This window comes from Xenopus laevis, chromosome 8L (assembly GCF_017654675.1).
Source record: "Xenopus laevis strain J_2021 chromosome 8L, Xenopus_laevis_v10.1, whole genome shotgun sequence".
Classification (NCBI taxonomy): Eukaryota; Metazoa; Chordata; class Amphibia; order Anura; family Pipidae; genus Xenopus; species Xenopus laevis.
Window position 1 is genome coordinate 79,374,780 of NC_054385.1, and position 26,745 is coordinate 79,401,524.

Below are 26,745 nucleotides of genomic sequence, written 5' to 3' on the forward strand. Positions count from 1 at the left end.
TAGCAACTTGTTTCTAACCCAGCAGTGTGTGTATTGTGCCAAACTTCATGGACTGTTTGAAAAACATTAGAATATTCCCAACGTGATGTGTTTTTCCCAACTCTAGGCAGTATGAAAAAACTCATTCTCTTAAAAGACCTTTGGTATAAAGAGCATCTATTTATTAGTAAAATGGAATGCATAATTTCACATATTTTGAATTCAATAAAAAGAAATGCATGTTTGCATGTACCTACACGCAAAACAAGTTAAAACCAAGGATAAAGTACAAGCTCTCCCAAAATTAAAGCTAATTCTGCTTCACAGAGAAGAAAAGTGCTTTCAGAAGTTTCCTGTTTAACATAATATGAGGCTGTTGGCGGCTTTTTCAAGTGAAATAAAGAAGGAGGTCAAAAACTCCCTAAAAACTCTGCCTTTTGTATGGTAAGCCTAAATGTATATTGTGTCTACATCCGAGGCTGGAGACATTTTGGACATCAGTGTTTTAGCTCATCATAGCCTTAATATACTTAATATATATTAATTGAGAACCATGGGAGAGTTGAAAACAGATGTATAGCTTTCCTAACTTCACATGAAATGGTGAGATACCTTGATGGAAGCTTCAGAATGTGCAGCCCATGTATTTTTATTTTGGCTTATGGCCCAATGCATGTGCTAAATTTGAGTGTTGACACATTTGGTGCTTTGTTCACATCAGAGGATTACTGTCCAATCAAGTTTTGTGATCAACACATACACATTTCATTATACAATTCAGGAAAAAAATTCAAGCAAAATGTGTAAGCTATTTAGGCAAATGTGGCCAGTCAAAAGTCGTTAATACACGTCTGTACCAGTCCACCAAACAAGCATACCTCTGCCTGAGAGACCAATCGATAGACCAAGTTGGGGTAATCACATGGGGGTCTTTGCAGGATCATTAGCCACTGAACACATATTATTAATATAATTAAAGGCTTCTAGAAGTAATAATGTAGACAAATACATTGAACCGAGGAAAAAGAAGGCAGAGAAAGTAAAGTCAGTAAGTACACACAATTAAAGATATAGTGACACCAGAAATTAAACTCCTTTTTACATCAAAATATTGCCTTTGAAAGCTACTTATAAATTTACCATAACGTATTTGCACAATGCTTTTACATTACGGGGCAGATTTACTAAGGGTCGAATATCAAGGGTTAATTAACCCTCGATATTCGACCAGGAACTAAAATCGTTCGACTTCAAATATCGAAGTCGAACGATTTAGCGCTAATCCTACGATCGAACGATCGAAGGATTATTCGTTCGATCGAACGATTAAATCCTTCGAATCGAACGATTCGAAGGATTTTAATACAACGATCGAAGGAATATCCTTCGATCAAAAAAACGCTGGCAAGCCTATGGGGACCTTCCCCATAGGCTAACATTGACTTCGGTAGCTTTTAGCTGCCGAAGTAGGGGGTCGAAGTTTTTCTTAAAGAGACAGTACTTCGATTATCGAATGGTCGAATGGTCGAACGATTTTTAGTTCGAATCGTTCGATTCGAAGTCGAAGTAGTAGTCGAAGGTCGAAGTAGCCCATTTGATGGTCGAAGTAGCCAAAAAAACACTTCGAAATTCGAAGTTTTTTTAATTCGAATCCTTCACTCGAGCTTTGTAAATGTGCCCCTACCTGTCTGGTGTCCCATGTTCCTGTATGAAGGGGCTGCCATATTTGTGCAGCAGGAGTCTGTTAGCATTAGAAACTTTAACTGACAGGCTGAGATATGACAGTCAGGTTGGCAAAACAGTCAGGTTTATAAAATTCAACTAATAATAACTCACATAAACAGAACGCTCAGCAAAAAAATTATCAACATGACCTATAGGTAACTTTTAATGTACAATCACATTTTAAAGTAGTTTTTTAGTGTCAGTGTCACTTTAAGGAGTAACCTGTAGAGCAAACATGACCGAAGTCAGGCTAGATGGTGATTGGGATTGTATTGGTCCTTTTGCATTGGGTCAATTTTTAATTTTAAACACAAAAATATTATCGCAGAGTTGGAATCTTTACTATACTATAACATGGAATGTATTGATGAAGATATACATGGCTTCATTTGGAAATAATAATAAAAAAAATGTATTCCAATGTAAAAATGTGAAAATTGTAAATGTCTCTATTTCAAGTTTTTAATACTAGAGGTTGAGATTTTGTAATGGATTAGGTAAAATGCAGCAAAATATCATCATTTTTTCCATGATTTTGTCACAATTTATCAAATAGAGTTTGTAAACAATAAAAACATCACATTTTTTCCTTTATCCTGTTTTTTTCCCCTAGCAATCGAAATTAAGCCATTTGAGATCTCTCTTTAATATGATAAATTGGGAAGGGAAAACACATAACCACAGAAGAAAACCCCTTTTTATAATTGCCAGAAAATTTTAAATAATCTGACCCTAAATGTCACAGCATTAAATAAAACTTGAAATGGAGGAGAACAATCTAAGGTTTAAAAGGATTTAAACATGTATACATCCTAAAGCATGCTCTTCAGGTTAACAAGAATAACATTTTTACCCTTAATTTAAATAAATAGCTAGAATTGCTGAATGTCTTGCCGCTTATGCTAAAAATCTAAGCTTCCATTTAGCACAACAGAGTGTGTCAAAATTACCCAATGAAAGAGGTTTAGCTGTTTAGGAAAATACCATTAGCAGGAGCCCAAAATGTGTTTACACTTGAAATTAGCTGCTAAACTGCTATTGGTAGATTTACTTTTATTTACTCTTTTAATCACAGAGATACAATGGTTTTAGCCACTAGCAATTAGGGCAACATATTACCCTTCTGTATTAAGCGGCCCACCTAAGGGGTATTAGTATTTCAAACTCTATCATTGCTCTCTCAGTTAGAATGGCCACCAAATAGTTGGCCAATCTGATTTGTCAATTAATTGCAATTCATTTTATAGTTGAAAAACTGCATTTGGTAAATGCATGAAGGCCAATTACATCTTTCAAGTGTTATTTTATTTAATTTAATAGCACAGATTCTAATAGTTACATTGATGCTCAGCATCAGCAGTCTAACGAAACGGAGCCACAAGGATAATTTGATTTGTACGGTATATCTCTGACTTGCAAAACTGATGTTGTTAAATCTAATTTAGCATTCCCTCCTTATAGGTGTTATATGCCTTATTCCTGAATATCGCTATTGATTATAATAATAGTAATACAGTTAGCAGTATCACTGGTAGATCATTTCTTGGATTCAGTTTTCAGTTCTAATTGATTTTCTTTCTTTTCCTTTCATTATCAAAAAAGATATATATATTTGTTGCATATAAACCCCTACCATTATTTACTGCACTGAAAAATGAAGATATTTTCCAAATAATACACACAAATAGAGAACAAAACATACTGTGCAGGATAAAAGACAAGTTAAGTGCTTTCTTTTTTTTTCCAGTAAGGCTGATTGAGCGCAAGACAGATTCTCTACCAAAAACTATCACTATCAAAAACATGGGCTGTCATGTGTTTCTCATTCAAGTCAATGGCAAGCACAGAATACATCTCCCATGTACCATAGCCCTAACACTTGAAAATTCATATTTTTTACTTTTTTCATGTAAAAATTATTGTTTCGTTCTATTAAAAATGGTGAAAGGACCATCTAGTGCTGTATTTTGACTTCTACATAGCAATGGCATGTTTTTCATAGGGGTTTTCTGTCTTTTCTAGTTTTTAAACAATGTGTAGCTCACCAATACACTTTGCCAAAAGCCTTGGTTTGGCAACTGAAAACGTTGTGGTTTACTGAAACAGTAACACAAGAGGAACACTGCTTATTTTCTAAATATTATCAGGATTCTAGTTATCCTTTGGTGCACTTTTCAGTCTGCTAATTTTCAGAAAGATGATACCGTCTCACCATCAGGAACCAATATAAATAAAATGAAGAAAAACCTATTAGATGCTACTAATATTCTCACAGAAAAGATTCTGCAGTATTAGTTTTTCTCCATTTTATTTATATTATTTCCTAAGCAGCTGTTTTTGCATCAAAACAGCATAAAAATATACAAAAGTTTGTTGGTATTGTGTACAAAGGGGATTACTTCCCCACATTAGCACCAAGGCATTCTAGATGCAATTTGTATTGAGAATATTGTTTGGTTGGACATATAGATGACAATGTGTTTATACAATCCTAATGTCTCAATTGTACCCTAACCTTTTAGTTTGTAAACCCTATTGTACTCTGTAATCCTTGTCTGTTATCCACCATTTATTTCCTGTTTGCTATAACTGCAGTAAAGCACTGCGTATCTTGACAGCGCTATATAAATAAATGATGATGATGATGATGATGATAGATATATAGGAGCTACCATAATATTTGCCCTTTCCTTAGCAGAACAACATCTTCATTGCAATAGATTGCTGTGAATTCTGTGGCAACTCCCTTGACTGAGAAAACTAAAATGATAGTTTGTTATAATGATGTTTTTAATAAGAAAAATTCAAATAAAGATAAAAAAAAGCACATTCACAAAAGGTGTAGGGAAATTTTTTTAAATAAAATCAAAGAACCCATTTTATGACATTTTAGGTAGCATTTTGTTGACCACCAAGAACAGCTTTACAAAAAAAGTTTTTTTTAGTGAATTGGTACATTTATAAAAGCCGTTTGGCTTTAAATATTTTGAGTAGTCAAATTCAATTATTTTCAGTTAGATTTCAGTAGCATTATTAAACTATAACACCAAGAATACTAGGTAAGTGGCAGACCATTTTTAATTGCAATGAAAATCAACAGAATTAGAAATTGATGTTAAATTATTTTACGCGTTACTATGTCTTAGCAGCAATGCAAAATATGAATTATAAAACGTAACTGCTCATTGCTTTTTTGTGATGAGCTATAATTAGCAATGGGATAATTATCAAATTTATCAAATTATATAAAATCATTCTGTACCATGAGATAATGTACAGTGGCAGACTGAACTGACACACTTATCACTACATTTTTGGAATTTAAAATTAATTAGAACATGGCCTTTCTGCCACAATTGTTTTAGATATGTGAAGCTACTGCTCCAGAAAATTTCACTGGATGGAAAAATGGAGTACGGTTAGCAAACCTGGTTACCAGCAAGAATACAGTTTGGTCCAGATTAAAAATGCACCTATAAAATATTAGCCAAATCATAGGACAATCATTAGACACATCCAATATTTCATAATCAGCCTTAAATTCATTGAATTCAAACATTATACAGGTTTTGATTTTTTTTTGTAACTGTTTTTCGAGGAAGCCAAAATGAAAAAATGAAAGAAAATTTAATTTTAAAGGCATATCAATACATGTAAAAGTATAAATGAATATTTGTAAATGTAATTTCTATTGAAAGCAGTATCTGTCTATCCCTTGCAATGCTCTGCACTGCTGGTTCAGACTTGAAACAATGTAGAAGAAGCCAGCTGATAATATACCTGTGAAGAAGAATGCAAGACAATGGGTCAGATTTACATAGGGTCGAATATCGAGGGTTAATTAACCCTCGATATTCAACTGCCGAATGTAAATCCTTTGAATATCGAAGTCGAAGGATTTACCGCAAATAGTTCAATCGAAAGATCGAATGAAAAATCATTCGATTGAACGATCAAATCCTTCGAATCGTTCGATTCGTAGGATTTTAATCCATCGATCGAACGATTTTTCTTCGACCAAAAAATTGCCAGGACCTTCCCCATAGGCTAACATTGCACCTCGGTAGGTTTTAGGTGGCGAAGTAGGGGGTCAAAGGTTTTTTTAAAGAGACAGTACTTCGACTATCGAATAGTCAAATAGTCAAACTATTTTTAGTTCGAATCGATTCGAATTTGAAGTCGTAGTCGAAGGTCGAAGTAGCCAAAAAAAAACATTCAAAATTTGAAGTTTTTATTATTCTATTCCTTCACTCGAGCTAAGTAAATGGGCCCCAATGTGTAAAATGGGGTCTTGGCTGGAGGGGAGCTGACTTCTACTACATTGCTTCAAAAATTAGAACCAGGAGTGCAGAAAGGCAGAGACAAATACAATTTAATTGTATTTACATTACAAATAACTGTAAATATTGGAAATTTGCTAAGAATCGTATTTTCTTTTTGTTGCCAAAATAGTATTTTTTTAGGTTTGCATCTTCTTGAAATAATGAAAACAGCTGTGAAAACATATCCATATTTTTGGTTAAAATGTTAATAATTTGAGTCCAGTTTATAGATAAGTGTACATCTAAAAAAAACGACATAAACATTAATTAGGCAGGCAATTTGCTAATAAATATTGCTCGTAGAAATGTCATAGCACCGCCTCCAGCAGGCATGGAGTTAAGTGCCATATGTGTGCCAGAGTAAAAGGAGGTAATTTGAGCTAACACATTCACCTGGATGCAGCTCCTGACTCTGATTTGACCCCAGACAAAAATCTGCCCATACAGAGTTTGGCATGTCACAATAAATGTTAAGGCAGCTGAATGCTTGAATGACATCCAACTTTCTGTTGCTTATTTTGAAACAAGTTGAGCCACAATATACTCAAATGAGCAAGTGTGCTGGGTTCTTTTTCTGTCTCTAACAGTCTGCAGGGAATAAGCAAATTAGAAGCATTAGTTTCTATTTAAAGTCAAGATCTCGCATTGAATGCCACTGGCCTGAGTTTTATTAATGAAAGTTCACAGAAGATGCAGTAATGTGAATCTTTCCCTTTGCATCCAGGTCATACTTACAGCTATTTTTCAAGTGGAAAAAATCTGGCCATTATAATGGGTTTATACAGAATATATTTACCCATGATGTTTACCCATAACCAATACTTGGAGTTGAAGTTATATTATTGAATTTACTGTGACAAAATTATTTCCCAGATCTCTTTTATAAATCATTATAAACAGTTGAAGATTTCCATATTATTTAGGTAGAATACGCTACCCTCCACTATATGTCATAGCTGATATTTGTATGTAAAGTATCAGGAAAATAGCCAATGTTCTGCTAGAGGAAGCCATAAATAACACATGTAAAAAAATAAAAACATTACTGCACCTCTGCTTTACCTGCTTAATCATCACCAGATATTACCTGCTGGGGGTACAACTGGGAAATAGCTTTCATTTCTACAGATTTGTTCTCCCACACAGTCTATTAGATTATTTACCACCGGATCACTCACCAAATGGTTATCTGTTTACAGCAGTTCCCCTTTAACTAAAAAGTATTTTTTCATGCACAGCCATATCATTATACTTGAGTAAAACATTTTATAATTTTAATATTTTCAGCAACTCCACTAAAGACAAAAATGCCCATATTTCATTGGCCAAAAGAACAATTCAAGACGGAAAAGCAAATGCAGAGGTTTCTCTGACTATATGTGTGTTAAATGCTTTTCAATTGCTTCCTGATCTGGCTACCCCAAGGGTTAACTATGCAGGAGAAATCCCGCGAGTGTATCATTTAATTTGTTCAACAGAAATCCATATGCTCTGTTAGACATTGATATCAGTTGGTGATTTAATGTGATATGCTTAATGAAAAAACAGACAAGCACAATGACTTAGTAACTTAAAGGAATTTAATATTCTGCGAGGAAAAGTGCAGCTCTGAGAGGGGCTTAAATGGAAATTATACAATCACAAATTCTAGGCTTATCTAATGTGAAAAATAAGACATTTTATCATTCATTTTATGTTCCCAGCAGTTGAATGAAAATAATAGACATTTTAAGTATATTAGTCACATAGTATCATGTACAGCGGATGACAGCAGAAGACAAATCGACCCATCTACTCCGGCCAAGTAACGGGTAAAAGTAAGACTTCAGCTTCCCTATAATTTAAAACATTTTTTTAGTCTGAATAGTCTTCAGTCAACTTTAGTCTTATAGTAAATCCCATATTATTGTATACAGTGTACAATCAAACTTAGTTCTCAAATGTATTTTTTTTAATGGCATCCACTCTAGAATTCCTTTAGATTCTAATTATATGATAAGCTACATAAATAACCTTCCAATATTTAAATGGGGCTTTGTAAACAGTTTTAATTGAATTATAGTTTCATGTATTACTGTTTATAAAACTTCTGTAGGTGGCCATACATGTGCAGATCCGCTCATTTGGAGTGGTCGTCAAATGGGCTGATCTTGCCCCGATATGCTCACCTAGGCTCAACAATCAGATCACATTGGGGGGAATGCAGGCAGTCGGTGTGAGGTCCACATCAACAAACCAATGAGGTCCTTGATCCAACAGGATTTTTTAACTTGCCTGAATGCCATCTGGCTGATTGTCAGATATAGGTTGGGTAAGCCATCAGAGGGCCCCATATACTGGCCAATATGCTGCTGAATTGGTCTGTCAGCAGTTTTTATTGGCCTGCGTATGGCAATCTTTAGATGTGTTAGCTACATATATTTTTAGTTGCAATTTTTTGGCAATTAGAACAAGGTATTAAAAGGCTTGATCTTCATGGCATTGAAAGGCTAAAGATGCAGGACTTGTATTCTACAAGTGATAGCCTGCTAGTTTGTCATCTCTAAATGATCACATTGGAAAGTAAATGATACTCTGAAAATATTCTGGAGTCAAAATGTGCATAGATTTCATTTTAGGACATCTTCAGCATAACACACACTCCTACTCACTGATCAGAAGAGGTTGCAGTCACACCAGGATCCCAATGTGCTGCACAGTCCGGATTCCTTTCCATGCCTGTTCAAAGAAGCGCAAGTAGTAACGATCGGTTGTTATGTGAAGTGACGTCACAACCTGGAAGTTCAGACCCGAAGACCAGGAAGAGGAGCACGGCAGCATGAGCAAGAGGCGAGTTCTTCCCTAGCAGAGCGCACATTTTGGGTGCTGAAAGACTTAGCTTATTCGGTAGATCTTCACTGGATCACTGAGACATGACCACCCCATGACCTGCTGCCCTATTACAGGCCAGAAAAGCCACAGGCTACTCATATGTATTGAATACAGTGCAATGAAAACAAAGTTCTAGGATTATGCCCCAGAATTACCAAATTCCCACTTTTGACCGACTATAGGATGATCTACATATTCAGGCTTTGCTGTAGTCCTGGGCGCTATGATGCAGACATAAAAACCTCTCGGTTTGCTGCTTTAGAGACAAAGCCATATACACACGTACTGTTTCTGATTTTTTTTTATGCAGACACAAGTCTAATTCATATAAACAGCATATGTTCACTCAAAAAAAAAAAAAATAACAGAGGAGCTGACACATTATTTTATATATTTACTATGGTTGTCATATTTCTTAGGTAACACCTTGTTGAAAAGTTTGTAATGGGCCTTTCTATTTTGACAGTACACCATGTTCAACTCAACTTTTTAATCCTTTGTGTCTGGCATTAATAATAAATATTCCTACCATGCATCCCCAAAACTGACCTAATCAAGTTATGGAAGCTGTAATAGCTTTAGAAAAACAGTGTATGCATTTTCAAACCAAATTAACATGATACTTTATGCCTAGGTCACCAAACTATTATTTTATCTGGACGGGTGCCATGTAAATAGATAAAGCACAACTGGAGTTTCTTTAACAGGCTCATTGGCTAGTCAAATTGAAGATGACTAGTCTTTGCCTGAGGCTGAGGTTTGAGTAGTAATAAATACTTTCCTTTTGTCCCGATGTTTAGGGAAAAAAAGAATAAGTTAGCTATTTTAAGGAATCGTGAAATCGGCCGTGACCAAATCTTGGCATTTTGCACTTTGTCCAATTTCTGTCCTCAGGACAAAAACAACTTCGATTCAGATGTAATGAGATGAATGTCAGTTTATTTTTCTTAATCCGTTCAAAGCCAGAGGGGTGAAGTTTAGCTTTTTGCTTTGTCACAGAAGGATTATATACAATATTATATTTATAACCCCTTAGGTGAAACTGTGCAGGCAAGACATATAAAGGTAAAACCATTCATTATAGCATTATAAACAAGAAAACAATTGCACTGTTGTTAATAAAATATCTTGTAGCTTATTTTTTGCCTATGGCTGCCACATGCCTTGTTTACATGACGGCAACAAATCACGGCAACACGCAAGACGGAAAAGGAAAAGAAATAAACAGTTAATTTTCCTCAATTAGTTGTTTTTTTAAAAATTTTATTAAGGGAATCTGTGCTGATTATATGCAAATAAATGTTACCACATCGATGTTTCTATCTAATTAAATGCATCCTTATGAAAATAAATGCTAAAGTGTAGCAAATGTGTTTTATGTACATTTATTACTTGTGGGTGTTGTATATTTCACATGTGAATGGAATGTAATATGGCACAGGGCAGCCATTCTTTCCACTTTGAACACTGTGGTTCACCCCAAAAGGACACCAGAAACTCCCATGTGCTGGGTACACATGGGCAGGTAATGGTGGACTATTTTGTAAACAGTCAGTACATTTACAAAATATCTTCAGTATTTTGATTATTTTTATGATTTGGATTATACACCCAGCCCTACCTTTCCTATTGTCCCATAGATATGCATACGCCCCAACACTTGAAAATCAGAAAGAGGGACAAGAAGCTCTGCCAAACATTTTGCGGCCACACCCTAAATAGCATGTCCATTATACAAAATTTGTCAGGTTATGGAAAGTTTCTGGGGGGTTTTAGGGCCAATTTTCATGCGTTATTACAGTTTTGTTAATAAAAGTGAGTTTCCCTTTAAGATGTTAGTAGTTCTCCCGAGAGACCTGCTTATCTTTAATAGGTACAATTGTATCTTTGCTTATCTTAAATTGTTACAAATATATTTCAGTGCAGGTGCTGAGTATTCTGGGCTCTCGGCCAAAAAAGCCTTTTGTTTAAAGGGGACCCGTCACCCAAAAAAAATATTCAAAATCCTATTTTATCACAGTAGTCAAGCAAAATGAATGAATGAATGAATGAATGAACGAATTAATTAATTAATTACAATATGTAAATTATTTGGATCTTGTTTCCTTCAGTCTGGGAATTCATAATTATAGCAAGCAGGCAGCAGCCATTTTGTGGACACTGTTATTAAGACACGCCTTGCATCATCTCAGAGTCTTGTTTGTGCACCAGGACCTGATGTCCATCCACATGTCCTGGTTACACAGTTAAATGGTTAAGAGAATTTGAGGAATGTGGGGAGAGCAGTGACATCTAGGAAGTGCTGAATGGAAAGTGAAAATAATTGTCTGCCCCGCCTCTGACCATGGCATAGAGGCGGGGCAGACAATATTTGATTGACAGCTGAGATTTTTAAATGAGCTTACAACAGCTATGAATGCTTTAATAAAAAATAGAAATTGGATTTCATGTTTAATTTGAAAAGGACTTTTATTATACAGATTTTTGTGTCTGGGTGACAGGTCCACTTTAAGTACGTTTTAGAAACTTTGTCTTTTTGTCAGTGCAGGAGATCAAAGAGAAACTTTTTTACATTTCAGTAACAATCTGGGACTACAGGCTTAGCTGTCAAATTCAGGACTGATCCAGACAGTTGATAGGTATGAATTTGTAATAGGTTATCAAATACAGATTTCTACATACATCACAGAAGGTAAGCATAAGCAATGTAATAAAAAATCTGGATTTCCATTTCAAAGAAAACATATTTTTATGTACTGAATATATCAATTCAGCTGAATAATTTTTATATGTAGTATTACTTGCTCTTTCATTCTGGGCAGGCAATTCAGTAATAATATTTTTCAGAGCAGAAATCATAAGTAAATCATTAGTTTTATGCCAAAGTTTTATTAAATAAAGAATTAAATATTTTTTAAATTAATAAAAATTTGTTCAGATGTATTAAGTTATTTTCTTGAGTCTTGGATCTTTAAAAATGATGGTTATTTTATTTCCATAAATATGTTGGTGTTTTAAAGAACAAATCCTACACTCACTAGATGCACTGTGCCCTGTAAGTGTGTACTAATAAGTCCTTCTTTCAGATGTTAGAGACCAAATCCGATGAGTTGAGTTCCTGACAGCGAGCCAGAGCTTCCCAGTTATACCTAGTGGGATTTTTATTAAAGTTCAAATGCTCGAAAAAAATAGATTTTTTTTTGTTAATACAAAATCAGAATTTTTAGTGGGCAAAAAACACATTTTTTGAGATTTATTATACCCAAGGATGCAAAAAGTCAGAATCTGAAAATACTCCATCTTCAACTTGTAGACATCCTGTAGAAGTGAATGTCAGAGGTCCTATTTGCAATTTAAAAATATTATGGTCCGCGCTTGGTTTTGTACGATAATGCAAACATTAAAGGCTTTTCTGCAGATTTCATTAAAAAATTTGACTTTTCGGGCGTCATATGTGAAAAATTTCGTACAATAATCCGAAAAAGTAGCAGTTTTCGTGCGACAGTCCAAAAAAATTGCAGATTTTTCCAGATTCAATTTTTTCTTGTTTTTTTTTTAATGATAAATACATGTAAATAGTGGATTCTAGTTTGGTCTGACTTTTTTTTATTTAAAACATCAGAAAAATGTTATTTGGTAACTAACCCCCCTATAGTATCCCATATATCTCCAGGCCATGGTCAGTAGGAGTAAATAGATGGCTAGGTTTTCATGGGGGGGGGGTGGCTGAATTTAGATACCCGGTTTGGAAAAATGGTTGAGAATCCCAACTCTAGATACAATATGGTGTCAATTCATCTACAGCTCAAAAGCTGCTTAAAACCATTTTGATATTTAGCTCAGGACAAAAAAAAAGAAAGAAAGTGGTTCACTGCAACATATTTTATATATATAATATATATAAATTTCCCCTCCTTATATGGTACTCTGTAACGCGTTCAAGATTCCATAATTTGTTGTTTTATATTCTATTTAGTTGAAGTTTAAGTGCTATATACATTTGGGCCATAATTCAAAATACGATATGCATAAACACATGTATGTAATGGTTAGGAATATATCATCGTGATTTTGCCAGTAAATATTTTGTAATGAACAATAAATGTTGGTTGCTTTGTTCTCCCATAGGGGTAGTGAGCTGAAAAGTAGGATCAGTTTGTGGAAGTGTGTCAGATATATGTTCTACCATTTTTGGTCAATCAACTTTGATTGGCCAAGTGATTATTTTAAGGGTTACATATGCAGCCGGTAGTAACTTTGGTCTGATCATTGACTGATCCTTGTGCTTCATACCCACACTTAAGAACATTATTTACCCCTTGGCACTTTGTTAGTGGACTCTTGATAGCCACCCTGTCTGCCTGTGCCTACATTGCCTATTCCAATGCCTATTGCCTGTGCCTACCTTTTGTGGGGCATATATATTATTTAAGGTACTTCGTTTTCTATATCTATTACTAGTGCCTACCTTGCTTGTTCCAAGTACCTAACGCCCAAGTATGAGCTTTTTTTCAGGTAGTGGTCCTGCTTGTGCCCCAACTCCAGCTTCTTATTTATTTTGCACAGGCACATTCAACTTTGGCAGAGGCCCATGAACGTCTTCTGGAAAGCCCCCTTGTTTTCATATCATTTACAACTGCAAGATAGGAAAACAAAGGGGCCACAAGGTGCTAGAGAGTTACTGATGTACAAGGTGCTGTAAAACTTTGGGTTCCCTTGTGCCTGACAGTGCTGTGCTTTGCACCTTGTGTCAGATTTATAAAAAAAGGGCAAAGTTATGCCCATAAGTACTTTCTTTATAGACTGTAGGATTGGTAAATGAGACCCTTAGTATGCACAGAGAGCTAATGGCTCAGCATTTTACAGCTCTGGAAAGAAACAGGTTAAAATTCTAGGTCTGATTTTGAGAAAATGCCATAATTTACTTTTGCATATGAACTATAACAGTCTGTTTGAAGTCCAATCTATTCCCTCTGTCTATTGCTCCCTAAGGCTGGAGTATAAATAAACCTTTCTAAAATGTGTTTAGTTTTTATTTTTCAAGTTACCCATATCCTTGCACAAGCCTGTGGTACATTTGTGTGAAATCCTCACATGTGCTAAAAACAAGAGCTTGCTAAGAATTTGGCTGGCCGGTACACCTCCTAATGATATATCCCTTCTCTGTGGTAGGTAAAAATAACTTCAGATCGTGGCTAATGGACAGTTTTTTCCCCCGTCTGTGTTTTGGCCAGAACTTGGTTTATATCAGCCTGCCCACATCACACATTTTTATTGGCCCTGATCCTCTTTCAGTATAGACGTGACACTTATTTCCTTATACCAGGGTGAGGGGCCTTTTCTAAAGAGTGCAGAGGCATTGTGCCCATGCTTGGCACAGTATAGCATTATGCCATAGGATGAGTTCACTCCTGTATAAATCAAAACATTTACATGATTAACCATTGTACTGCCTGAACTATAATGTACTGAATAGCCACTTAGCCCCTTGATACAAAACCTGCATGTACTAGCTTGTATTTTGCTGATAATAAACATTTATGCAGAATATATTTTCTACTCTCCCAAAGAAACATTTACAAATGTGCCAAAGGCAAGAAATCTTTGATTCTTATTATTTTAAATATTTTAGGTCACCTAGGAATGTCATTTACTGTAGGCATATTTTTGGCTTGGATTACAGAATATGTACCTAAAAAAGTATAGTTCAGTATTTAGATATATTTGATCTAGTCGTGGCTGTAAATTGTTTTTAGCAGGCTGAGAAAAAATATTATTCTATTCCTTCTTCAAAATTCTAAGCAAAACATTGATCTGCATGTCTTCTTGAAAATATCCTATTTAAATATATCCGAACATACAAAATGTTACAAGTCTGTTATTCTACATAGAGCAGAACAGCAAAGGCTTAGCATGATCCCCAATCTGTAATCTTATGCTGCTTGGATAACCAATTCTGCAATAGTGCTGGGTGGAATGTAATATGTTTCACTAGAGCAAAAAACCTGTGCAAAGACGCTTGCGAACGTTAGCAACCATGTTTGCGTTCTTTTTGACTGATTAAAGTCCTGATCGCAAAGTTTGCGAACAAGTGGCCTTTGCAAACATTTGCAGCATATGTAATTAATTTTCACAAACACAAGTCTTTTTAGTGACAAAACATTTAACGAAACTCCAGAGCAGGTGTTAACGCTAGTTAAAGCTAAACCTTTGCTTAGTGAAAATGCACATGTAATATTCGCCAGCGACTGATTTGACATTACTAGTAGTACTAAACATTTGCAAAGGCGCCATTTTATAGAATATTTGCGACTTTTAATTACATTCCCCCCACATCAGGCTACCCTGCTGTTACTGAGATAATAAGCTAGTAGCTATGAAAGTTGGACAATTTTAAAACTTTCTCTTTAAACTTAAAATCAAGAGGTGTTTTAGCTTAAGTGCCCTTTAAGCCTGCGGATGCAAAATCTCTCTGAACACATGCTGAATCATGGCCTCGGTGTGGAATGGTATAATCCTCCTGAGAGTTGTAGCAGCCATTCAGATCCACAAACTTCTATTGCCATATGCGCTAAGGGGATTGCAAGCTCTGGCTTTATACACAGTAAGTGCGAGTGCTACTTGTGCCCTAAAATCTCATCCAATAACATTTATTTGCCCCCCAGCATATAGTAAGTGGAAAGTGCCATGGCAGGCACATTCATCACCTGTATTTCTGCCAATTCAAATATTCTGTTCAGTGCCATGTAAAATACCTGGCTTCGGGACAGGATTAAGTAGGGAATATGAGACTATGCGGCATGCTGTGAGCTGTGATCAATATATTTATTTATTTATGTTTTGTAAATATAGCTAAAATTCTCAAGTGTGATTTGCAGAAAAGACCCAGCGACATCACAGAGAAATAGACCTAAATATGTTTGGGGCCTCTCCCATTTAGCATTTAGCAGTGCTTTCACTGTACTTTACACAATGTAATAATCTCATTAAGTGAACAGAAAATATTGGCAAATATCATATATATAAATATATATATATATATATATATATATTTATATATATAGATCCAAGTAAAGCGAGTGCACACCAGGATCCTTTTTGTTAAAAAAATTACATAATATTTTATTGAGAAAAAGTTAAAACAGGTCGATATTTCGGTCTCCTTCTAAGACCATTATCAAGATCTTGATAATGGTCTTAGAAGGAGACAGAAGGAGACCAATAGAGACCGAAAAGTCGGTTTTACATGCAACACAATACATTCCTTTTTTGATGCAAAAGACCACTGGTGCTGGTGTTTTCTTTATCTATGTATGCACTAGTTCTCCGTGCACAGGGGCAGCCAGGTGCTAACAAAGAAACAATACAAAATATGAAGAATGAAAGCACTCATAGCAGAATTAATAATTGTAGCAAAAACAATGCTTTACTGCATTGTAACAAATTTAGATATTGACGCTAGGGCCCATCATCAGGATATATATATATATATATATAAATATATACATATATATATATATATATATATATATATATATATATATATATATATATATAAATATATATATATATATATATATATATATATATATATATATATATATAAAATAAGTTTCAAGGGCATATCTGTAATAAGATTAGTGTGGAGTTTTGTAATAAAATAATAAAATACATTGTTTGCCTTGGTGCAGTAACACATAGCAGTTATCATTCCGGGCCACCTGTTTAAACGCAAACATCTTATTGGTTGGGTAAACTAAGTGCCTTTTTTAACATAACACTGTAAAGGTGGCCATACACGGGCCGATAAAAGCTACAGACAGACCGAGTCGGCAGCTTATTGGCCCGTGTATGGGGCCCCCCGACGGGCTTCCCCGATCGAGATCTGGATGAAAGTCGGCCAGATCTCGATCAGATGGGACTAAAAATCCTGTCCGATCGCGGCCGCATCTGTACGTTGATGCACTTCCGCGATCCACCGGCCCATAAAGCCACTGTTAGGATCTGATCATTGGGCCCTAGGGCCCACGATCGGATCAGCCCGATATTGCCCACCTCAAGGTGGGCATATCGGGGAGAGATCCGCTCGTTTGGCCACCTTAAGTGTATAATATAAAAGATGCATAAAGGATACATATTTTACATAGAGTATAATAAATAAAACAGATGCTTTCTATAGATTTATGTATCAAAAAAATACCATATACATAAAAATCAATGGCTAAAACCACCTTAAAAGTGGCACAAATATATCCATTAATGATAGAAATTCTGAAGGGTTCTCATGAATTCTCGGGGTTGTTAAAGTCTATTGGAATTTTCAGGGTGTTTTCATGCATGAAGGAATTTAAGCAACAAATGCGAAACACAAAACTAAAAAAAATGTGATAAATGCACAAGATGTGTCAGGAAAGATTCTGGCCTTTGATTTAATTAATTTTTTTATTAATTTAATTTATACAAATGAAATTTTGGATAAAATTACCTTTTTTTATACTTTCGACTTTCGTCATTAATTTTTAGAGAATGGCAAACTATTTGATTGAGTTTAGAAATTCTGTATCTCCATCCAAACCTTTCAAAACTACATGGCTAAAAAAAATGTTTTTGCAGGGTTGTGCAAAACTAATTATACTACAGGGGTTTGTCACACAGTCTCACATTTAATAAAAAGCTGGTTTGCCAACACCCATTAATGAATGTTGAGTGAAAGAGGGAAAAGCAATGACAATGACAAATGAAAATTGTTAGGTAGGTCTGCTTTGGTTTATTTAGCCTGCTGAATTACGGTAGGTACCACTAAAAAAAGGAGTGGTAAACGTTATTCTAAACAAAGCAGATTGTGAAGGTTTAAGGTAAAAGCAATACAGTATGTATAAGGACTGGATAAAAAACAACAATTAGAAATGTGTCTGTTAGAAATCATCATGACATTGAGATTTTCAGTTTAAAAACTCAAAATCATGATTGTTTCTCATTTACAAATGATTTTCCATTTCCATTCCATTGACTTATAGTAACATTGAAAATAATTTGAACTGGTATGGTAAGACTTCCATAGACCATCAGTACATTACAATTGGGTAAATTTGCACCTGGGCAGTAACCCATAGTAACCAATCAGTTTTTTCAGCCAGCTGCAAGTTTAACACTGAATGCAATAATCTGATTGGTTGCCATGGCTAACTGCCAAGGTGCAAATTTGCCCAGTGTTTATAAATTAAACATTTTTTTAGGTGACTTACCAAATCCCCAGAGAAAACAATGGGATTCAAATGCTTAAAGCATTCTAACCAATGCAATGAACTGCTGTCTGCCACATTTGAAAAAGCCAAATTGCTAAAATGTTACAGACAGTCAGGTAAATGTGAATAATTTGCCTCTCAGTGTCTTAATAAAAAGAAGGTGAATGACTTGCTCATCTCAAGTTATTACCAGTTTGCTTATAAAAAAGGAAATCATTTTTAAAAATTTGAATTATTAGCTTATAATAGAGTCTATGGGAGACAACCTTTCCATAATTTGGAGCTTTCTGGATAATGGGTTTCCGGACTACTTGTATTATTTGTTTGTTTTTGTTTTGCATTCTACATATTGCCCTATCAGCCAACAATAAGTTTGTGAGCATGCCTGCCAGTTAAAATGTAATATAACCATAATTTGAATTAAGATTGCACAAAGTCCAAAGTATTTGGGATCCTTATGGGGTTCTTGCAGTTAGCTTTAATGCTAGACCTCATGAGACTCTTGTTCTTAGCATGAATACAAGACCTCTTTCAAATATAATAGGCTCAAGAGCTGCCATTTTGGATGATGATTATGATGGGGAAACAGATCAGAAGTAGTATCGGAAAAAAACTGGGAGAGAGGTAGTAGCAGATGATCATATTATTAGGATAGTAGATAGGGTAGTCTGTCATTTCAAAGATGGGTGGTAAAATGTGTGGTCCCTAATGGAATGGATTTTACCTAAAAAGGACAACGAGCTGTGGTTAAATTAACATGTTCACTTAAGAACAACCTAATTTGAAGCCCATAGAGGACACTAAAGAATAATTCTGGGGAAATTCTGGGGAATACAATAGTAAAGTCCTTTTGTTCTCAATCAATATATGGATGAATGTGCTCATGAGCCGATGCTTTGTCACTGCCAGGAAGCAGCACTATAAAACATTAAACATTTCCTAAACTGTGCAAAAACGTTAGGTAAATAGCTAGAATGCTAAGAAGAACATTATAAGTAAATTTACTCTTAATTTGTTTGGAAGGTTAATGTCCCCTTCAAAGATATGTGTTACCCACCGCACACGAGACATGCGTGTAAAAGTGTCATTTATCACCACACAGAACATTCATCACAGGCACAAACTACGGTTATGATTTAGCTTGAAAAATGATATATGAGGAATTTTTACATAAAACAAATATTTAATGTAACAAATGGAAGATTAGAAGGAAAATGGGCCCTTAATTCACATTTGGGAACGTAAACACTATCATAGTTTCTAGAAATAAAAGCAGTTAGGTATCATTTCAAACTGTGATGTTGGATCAGTGCCCTCTGCTTTAGCTTTTTGTTTAAGCACTAAGCAAATATAGACTTTTTTTTTACTAAAACTGAACTGCATTTTTTTAACTCTGTGGATTACTCTGTGCTGTTCATACATTTTAAGTTGCACCAGAGTCTTAACTGTTCCTTCCCTATTAATGTAGCACGACAGCATTAGTAGAAACCCTGAGATACTAAATTACTTTAACATCTACCAGAATAAGACAAAGAACTATGGCATTAGCACATTTACGACACCTTAGAGATAAGTAACCGAAACACTACAGTCATGACGCTTGTATAGACAGGGCATCCCAGGGACGATTTTCCCGCCAAAAGTGTATACACTACAAACTCTTATAAAGTATTTTGGCAGACATGATCTTAATTTCCACAACTACATTCACTAATGCCCTAAAGGGGAATATTCTCCAGAAACTTAAATAAATACCTTTAAAACAGAGCAGGCAATTATTTTGGACAAGCAAACACTTATTATTGCTACACTTATTGCTACTGTCACAAAAAGCATGGTCAAACATTTCGATTTTGGTGAGGCTACATTGTTAATGATGAAATATTTATAAATCCTAGCTGTTTTTGTTAAACTGTTTTTGCATTTAGCATTTGTCGGTTATTCTTTTATACATTTTATATGCAAGTCCCTCTTTCTCATATAACATATTAGTCAGACCCCTAGTTAATCCTATAATACTATTAGCAATATATAAAAATATGGTCTTTACACTATAGCATAAGTAACATCCAAGACTAAAGACAAGGCATGACTTCAGACTCAGTGTCCCCAGGATATTTTGGGGGCCTGCAACTCAGTTTGAGTACCTCTCAATTTGAGAAAAGTTTTGCAATTTACAGGACCTCCATCCAACACAAGGGTGGTTATTGTATTAAATGGAGTCCTGCATTGCTTGAAGAGTTCAGAGTGCTGAAGGCCAGTCTTTATTCTTCCCACCCACATCAGTTAACCTATTTCATTCAACAGGACTGTTGTGCTACTCAAAGCAAAAGACTGAGCTCTGGTAGACTGCTAGCTAAGTAATAATTCTTGTGGTGATTCACATTTTTGGGCACTTGATGCTATGTGGTGCAGTTTGGTGTCATCAGGAGCCACCATTAATCCTAGGGTTAAAAAGAAATAGGAAGAAATCACTTTTTTACTAATGATACTTGACATGTTTCTATCCATCAAGCCTTACCATACCATGAATAAGCAGTGGAGTTCTAAACAAAGACAAGAATATCATTCAGACCTTTGCACTCTCTCTTCTATCTGTTATATGAGAATACTGGAAATTCAAATACAGCATATTCAAATTGCCATCCTTGATACGTGAAATAGTATACAGCATTATTCATTTTATATTGGGTTGTTGATTCATGGTACAAACTTTTTGTAAGATGGACAAAAAAATGGAAAAACATAATTTAAAGGGGTAGTTCACCTTTAAATTAACTTTTAGTATGATGTATAGAAGGATATTCTGAAACAATTTGCAATTCGTTTTCCTTTTTTTTTTTGTGGCTTTTGAGTTATTTAGCTTTTTATTCAACAACTCTCCAATTTGCAGTTTCAGCTACCTGGTTGCTAGGGTCCAAATCATCATGGCATCAATGCATTGATTTAAATGAGAGACTGAAATATTAATAGGAAAGGCCCTGAATAGAAAGATGAGTAATAAAAAGCAGCAATAACTATAAATTTGTAGTCTTTCAGAGTATTTGTTGTTTAAACGGGGTCAGTGACCCACATTTGAAAGCTGGAAAGAGTCAGAAGAAGAAGGCAATTCATTAAAAACTATAAAAAATAAATAATGATGGCCAATTGAAAAGTTGCTTAGAACTGACCATTCTATAGCATACTAAAAGTTAACTATAACCACCCCTTTAATACATTCAGAAAAATAATTTTTCAAAGCTACCCTAAAGCAGTAGAAGACTTTTAGGTGACAAAACTGTTAGTAAATGTTAATAACACTTTAGTAAACAAATTCCATGTTTATGTTCAACGTTCACCTGTCCAATGGAACTTCAGTTATGGTTCCTATTAGTGATGGGCGAATTTGTCCCATTTCGATTCGCCATGAATTTCGAGAAATTCCCGTGAAATTCCCGAAACTGGCGAAAAATTCATAAAATTTCGATTTTGACGCCAATGACAATTCGGCGTCGAAATCGTGAAATTCTCAAATTTATTCACCGGCGGCAAAACGGGCAAATTCACCGCATATTCGCATCTGCCGAATAAATTCATCCATCACTATTTCCTATCAAAAACACATGCTAGGGATGATTTCATCAGAAGCCAATTAAATTGCCTGTAGTACCTGAAGTAAATCCATATAGATACTGGGAGAACACTTCCACACTTCCCCACCAACAGTAAATCATTGGCATGTATTTGCAGCATCAATTGCCTGGCTCATATGTGACCTAGTAAAGCAAAGAAAATCTACCCTGCACACAGTGGAGCAGATTGTAGAGCAGGAATGGGAGGTCAATAATTACCCACTGGAACACAATGCCAGGGGTACACTTGGGGCACAGCTGGACTATTTCAGCAGACAGCAGTGATGACAGAGGAGGCAGTTCTACCAGGTACTCGCACCTTTTGAGCAGACCTCGTTCTTTGCTCAGAGAGTAGTCTCCACTCCTCAATGATACGCTGGTCTTGTTGATTCTTCCACACCAATTCTGCCTCAACCCAATCCGGTCGGGATCTGCGGTGCTGCTGCTGCATCTTCAGCAAATATTTTTCTTGGAGGGTCTTTGTCATTCAAGGCCCTACTGCCTGTAGTAAATTTGATGTTTGACTGGGATCTGTAAACAATATCTGGCAAACTGGACAAAATGTTTTTCATTGTGGAGCCAGTCACTCAGAGATCCTAATGCCTGTTTGCAACTTGCAGAAACATCTGCATTCATACCAATAACAGTTTAAAATTGGAATGGCTTGCCTGCCAAACAGGCAGAGAGTTTTGGTCAAGAAAGGATATCTAGACAGTTTTATATTGATGGAGAATTCAGCACTATGTTTGGAAGAAACTGTTAACATGGGAGCAACATTTTTTTGTATGAATACCAGTTGCTGCAATAATCAACCTTCTCATTGACTCCAGTGCATTTCTTTGAAACTGTGCAGTTTTGCAATTCATTTGGCTAAGCAAAATTCCGAAAATGTGGTCATTACTAATAATAATAAGAAAGAAAATGGTTTAACTTTAAAGGAGCCATCTTTTTTTAGTTTTTCTTTTCAAAAGAATTCCACAGTGTGTGGAGTGGCTTTGTTATGTTAATATCCATAAGTGCATTTTGGGGATTTTTTGCAAAATTAGTCTTCATTTCTGATGTTTGTACTTACTGTTTATTTCTTTTGCAATACTATCAATCAATATGTCAAAACTTTACAGGTTCAAGGAATCCAGATCAGAATTTTAACTATTTTTTTTAACATGCACGTTCAACATACATCAACAAGACACTAAAGCAAAGCCATTAGAGACATCTATTAGACCTGGGGAGAAAAAATGCACTGTAAATCAAGATAATATAGAATAGTACATTTATGAGGGAATGTAATAAAAGTCGCAAAGAGCAAAACAATGACCACAAATTAGAGTAAAAAGTCTTGTTTCTCAATGTAATACTTTTCCATAAACTGTTATTGCATTGCGAATTTTAATTGCGCATTGCCCACTTTTAAGAAGTGCTTGAAGGTGTCGTAATCTTTTGGAGCAAACATAACGACTTTTTTAGTAAGAAGTTTTATTACATTCACTGCGCACTGGCGCTAAATATAAAATTTGCAAACCTTCTTCCACTGTCAGAAGTGGTCACTAAACAGTTTCCGGGTTCGCAAAAGCTATATTAAATTCGCACAAAGGCAAATTTGTTCGCACAGAGGCATAACTTTTCGAATTGCAAATATTTTTTCCGTTACCGACTTTTATTACATTCCCCCATTATACCAACACATTTTGACTATTTAGATATCTGCATTGACAATGGCCAGAAAACAAACATATCTTACAAAAATGCTGTTAAGGTCTATGGATCTAAAAATAATTTGGAGATATGTTTTTCATATTTAATTGAATGTGGCTCATTAATTGAAAGGGACAATAAATTGTTTTCCTCCTTGTATTTGTCTTATTGAAAAATGATTTTACAAATCATTATATTCTTGCAGCTGTCTTTCACCAATAGGTTCTATAAATGCACTACTGAATCTGTCTCTTTTGTACTGCCGCAAGAGTTCTTAAAGGGATACTGTCATGGGAAAAAAAAAAATTTTCAAAATGAATCAGTTAATAGGGCTGCTCCAAAAGAGCAAACAGATTTTTTTATATTCAATTTTGAAATCCGACATGGAGCTAGACACATTGTCAATTTCCCAGCTGCCCCAAGTCATGTGCTCTGATAAACTTCAATCACTCTTTACTGCTGTACTGCAAGTTGGAGCGATATCACCCCCTCCTTCCCCCCCCCCCAGCAGCCAAACAAAAGAACAATGGGAAGGTAACCAGATAACAGCTCCCTACACAAGATAACTGCTGCCTGGTAGATCTAAGAACAACACTCAATAGTAAAAACCCATGTCCCACTGAGACACATTCAGTTACATTGAGAAGGAAAAACAGCAGCCTGCCAGAAAGCATTTCTCTCCTAAAGTGCAGGCACAAGTCACATGACCAGGGGCAGCTGGGAAATTGACAAAATGTCTAGCCCAGATTTCAAAATTGAATATAAAAAAAATCTGTTTTCTCTTTTGAGAAATGGATTTCAATGCAGAATTCTGCTGGAGTAGCACTATTAACTTTGAAAAGAAATCAGCAATGGGACATGGCCTTAGTGCCTAATCAAATGAAAGTGGCCATATCTGAACAAATACGCAAACAACAATAAAAACAACCCACCAACAACTATTAGAATCAATATTAAATAGGAATTATTATATATTATTCATAAATACATCATAATTGTATTCATTATAAAGGCCCTTTTTTTGCTGAGATTTTACCCAAGACCTAGGTGCAATTGAGTGGCAATTTTGTGCTACCATGTGGCCAGTCTCCCACAGGACACCATTGTGGCTATTCTGCCTTGTGTGGTCACCTTAAACTGCAAAAAGGTTGAATCAGGAAGAACTTATTGGAAGCCTGGCAATTAGATATTTAACTCTTTATATCTACATAATACTGAGGAAATTTTAAAATTAAAGGGATGGTAACTCTTTGAACAGTTTATTGCAAAGTGCAAAACCAAACCCAGAATTTTAACGCCCAGCAGCCCCATAGCATTCTGTATTGTATGCATACACATCAGGCCCGGACTGGCAATCTGTGGGTTCTGGCAAATGCCAGAGGGGCTGCTACAAGGTCCCATAGAAAGTCAGTATTTAGTGGGCTGGTGGGGGCTGTTTAGGCCTCTGTGTGGGCTGATTGGGCCTCTGTGTACCTGAAATGTCAGGGCCTATTTCAATTCTCAGTCCAGACTGGATACACATCAGATGTTAGCAACATGGTGCTTCTACCTTTCATGGCTGCATGGCTAGAGGGGCTACATGCCTGCTCCCAAACCAGGATTCACAGAATATTTCTATAACCTCCAAGGTTATCATACTTTTTTTATTCATGATACAACTACAACTCACAGAACACAGTAAACGCCAACAGCTGTCAGTGGGATTTGGGAGTTGTAGTTCAGCAACATCTGGAGGGCCCAAGGCTGCCCAATCATGACCTGTATCTGTACTTTGGCCCAACGTTAAGTTACGAATGAAATAATGTTAGGGAGTAGCATATAACTGCAAGTGAGTCACCTTATAATCAAATTAATGCTGCTTCTTTTTTAAGTTGCTAAGGAGATCTGGTTTCTACGTAGAAGCATCAGCAGTGCACAGTAAATCCAACCACAACTCAGTCACATTTTTTATTAAGTTTAAGTTCAGTGAAAGTGCAGAATAAACTGGGGTCCTGTGTCTCTGAGTTCCATCTGATTTGCGGTTACTATAAAAAGGCCCACATGCCGCTCTTTCAGATGTGTTTTGGGTTGAAAATAGGATTAATGTGCTAAAGTGTGATTAGAATGGTTAAACACGATTAATTGGAACAGACTTGTATTGCCAGGGGAGCTGCGCTGTTACTGGCCCGTCTCCAGTTTACCAAGCGAACAAAGCAAGGCTAACTGTCCAACTCTTTCCATGTCTCTGCCTGTGTGCCTTATTCTTTGCATTTTCTCATAGCCAGCTTGTCTCAGAGCAGATTAAATGCAGCTGAGAATGTTGGTCTTGGTCTGCAGCAAAGGTTCCTGAGGGAATATACAGGAACCGAAGGCCCAGACATGGCTTCTCTGGTGCTGGTTGAAAACTGCCATGCACCAAAGGCAAGAGTCCAGGTGAATCAACTGGGAAGCTGAAGTAATTTGGGTTTTCATGAAATGATCAATTAAAATGCTGAATTCTTATCATGGTGCTACCCTACTGACAGCTGGGATTTAGTAAAATGCGTGGGGTGGGACAGGGTTGTGCCAGAAAATGCCCTACTGAGTTACACACCCAAAGCCTTGGATATAAAGAGGATGAGTACATTGCCATTTGCATGCACCCATGAAATTGTTCAAATCAATGCAGCAAATCCCACTTTTCTTTGCATTTATGCTTCTATTAAGTATGATTTTGTGGTTTCAGGAGCAGAACTGTGATGGGCAAATACAATATAAAATGGGGCTTTTAAGAATACTTCAAGTGTTATGGTATAACTGTATACATATGAGACGAATCAGAGAGTTCCCAATATTTTAAGGTTTGAAATAGCTATGAAACATTTGTGCAAACATGGAAGGGTTATGCAATTAAAAAAAGTTGTTAGTTTGTATTTCAACAAGAAAATGGAGGATCAGAAAAACATATATTCAGAATTCTCCGTAGGGTAACAAACACTTGGGAGGGCAACTCAAATATGTCCTTATCAAGCAAACATTTAGGAAAGGAGAGCACTATCCGTCTCCATAATATAGTTCATATTTTTATTTATTCATGCATATTTTAAAGCTGGAAGTGGAACTGCCACACTGCCTACTTGAATAAAATGATTGAAAATGCTCTATTGACACTAATAGCACCAACACAATATACAGTATTTATAACTATTACTGGCATTATGTTTTTCTATCTATGTAGGACTTAATCAAGGCAATCTGGTTGCTAGGGATCAATTTACCCTAGCAAACCGGCAATGGTTTGAATGAGAGACTGTATATGAATAGGAAAGAGTCTAAATA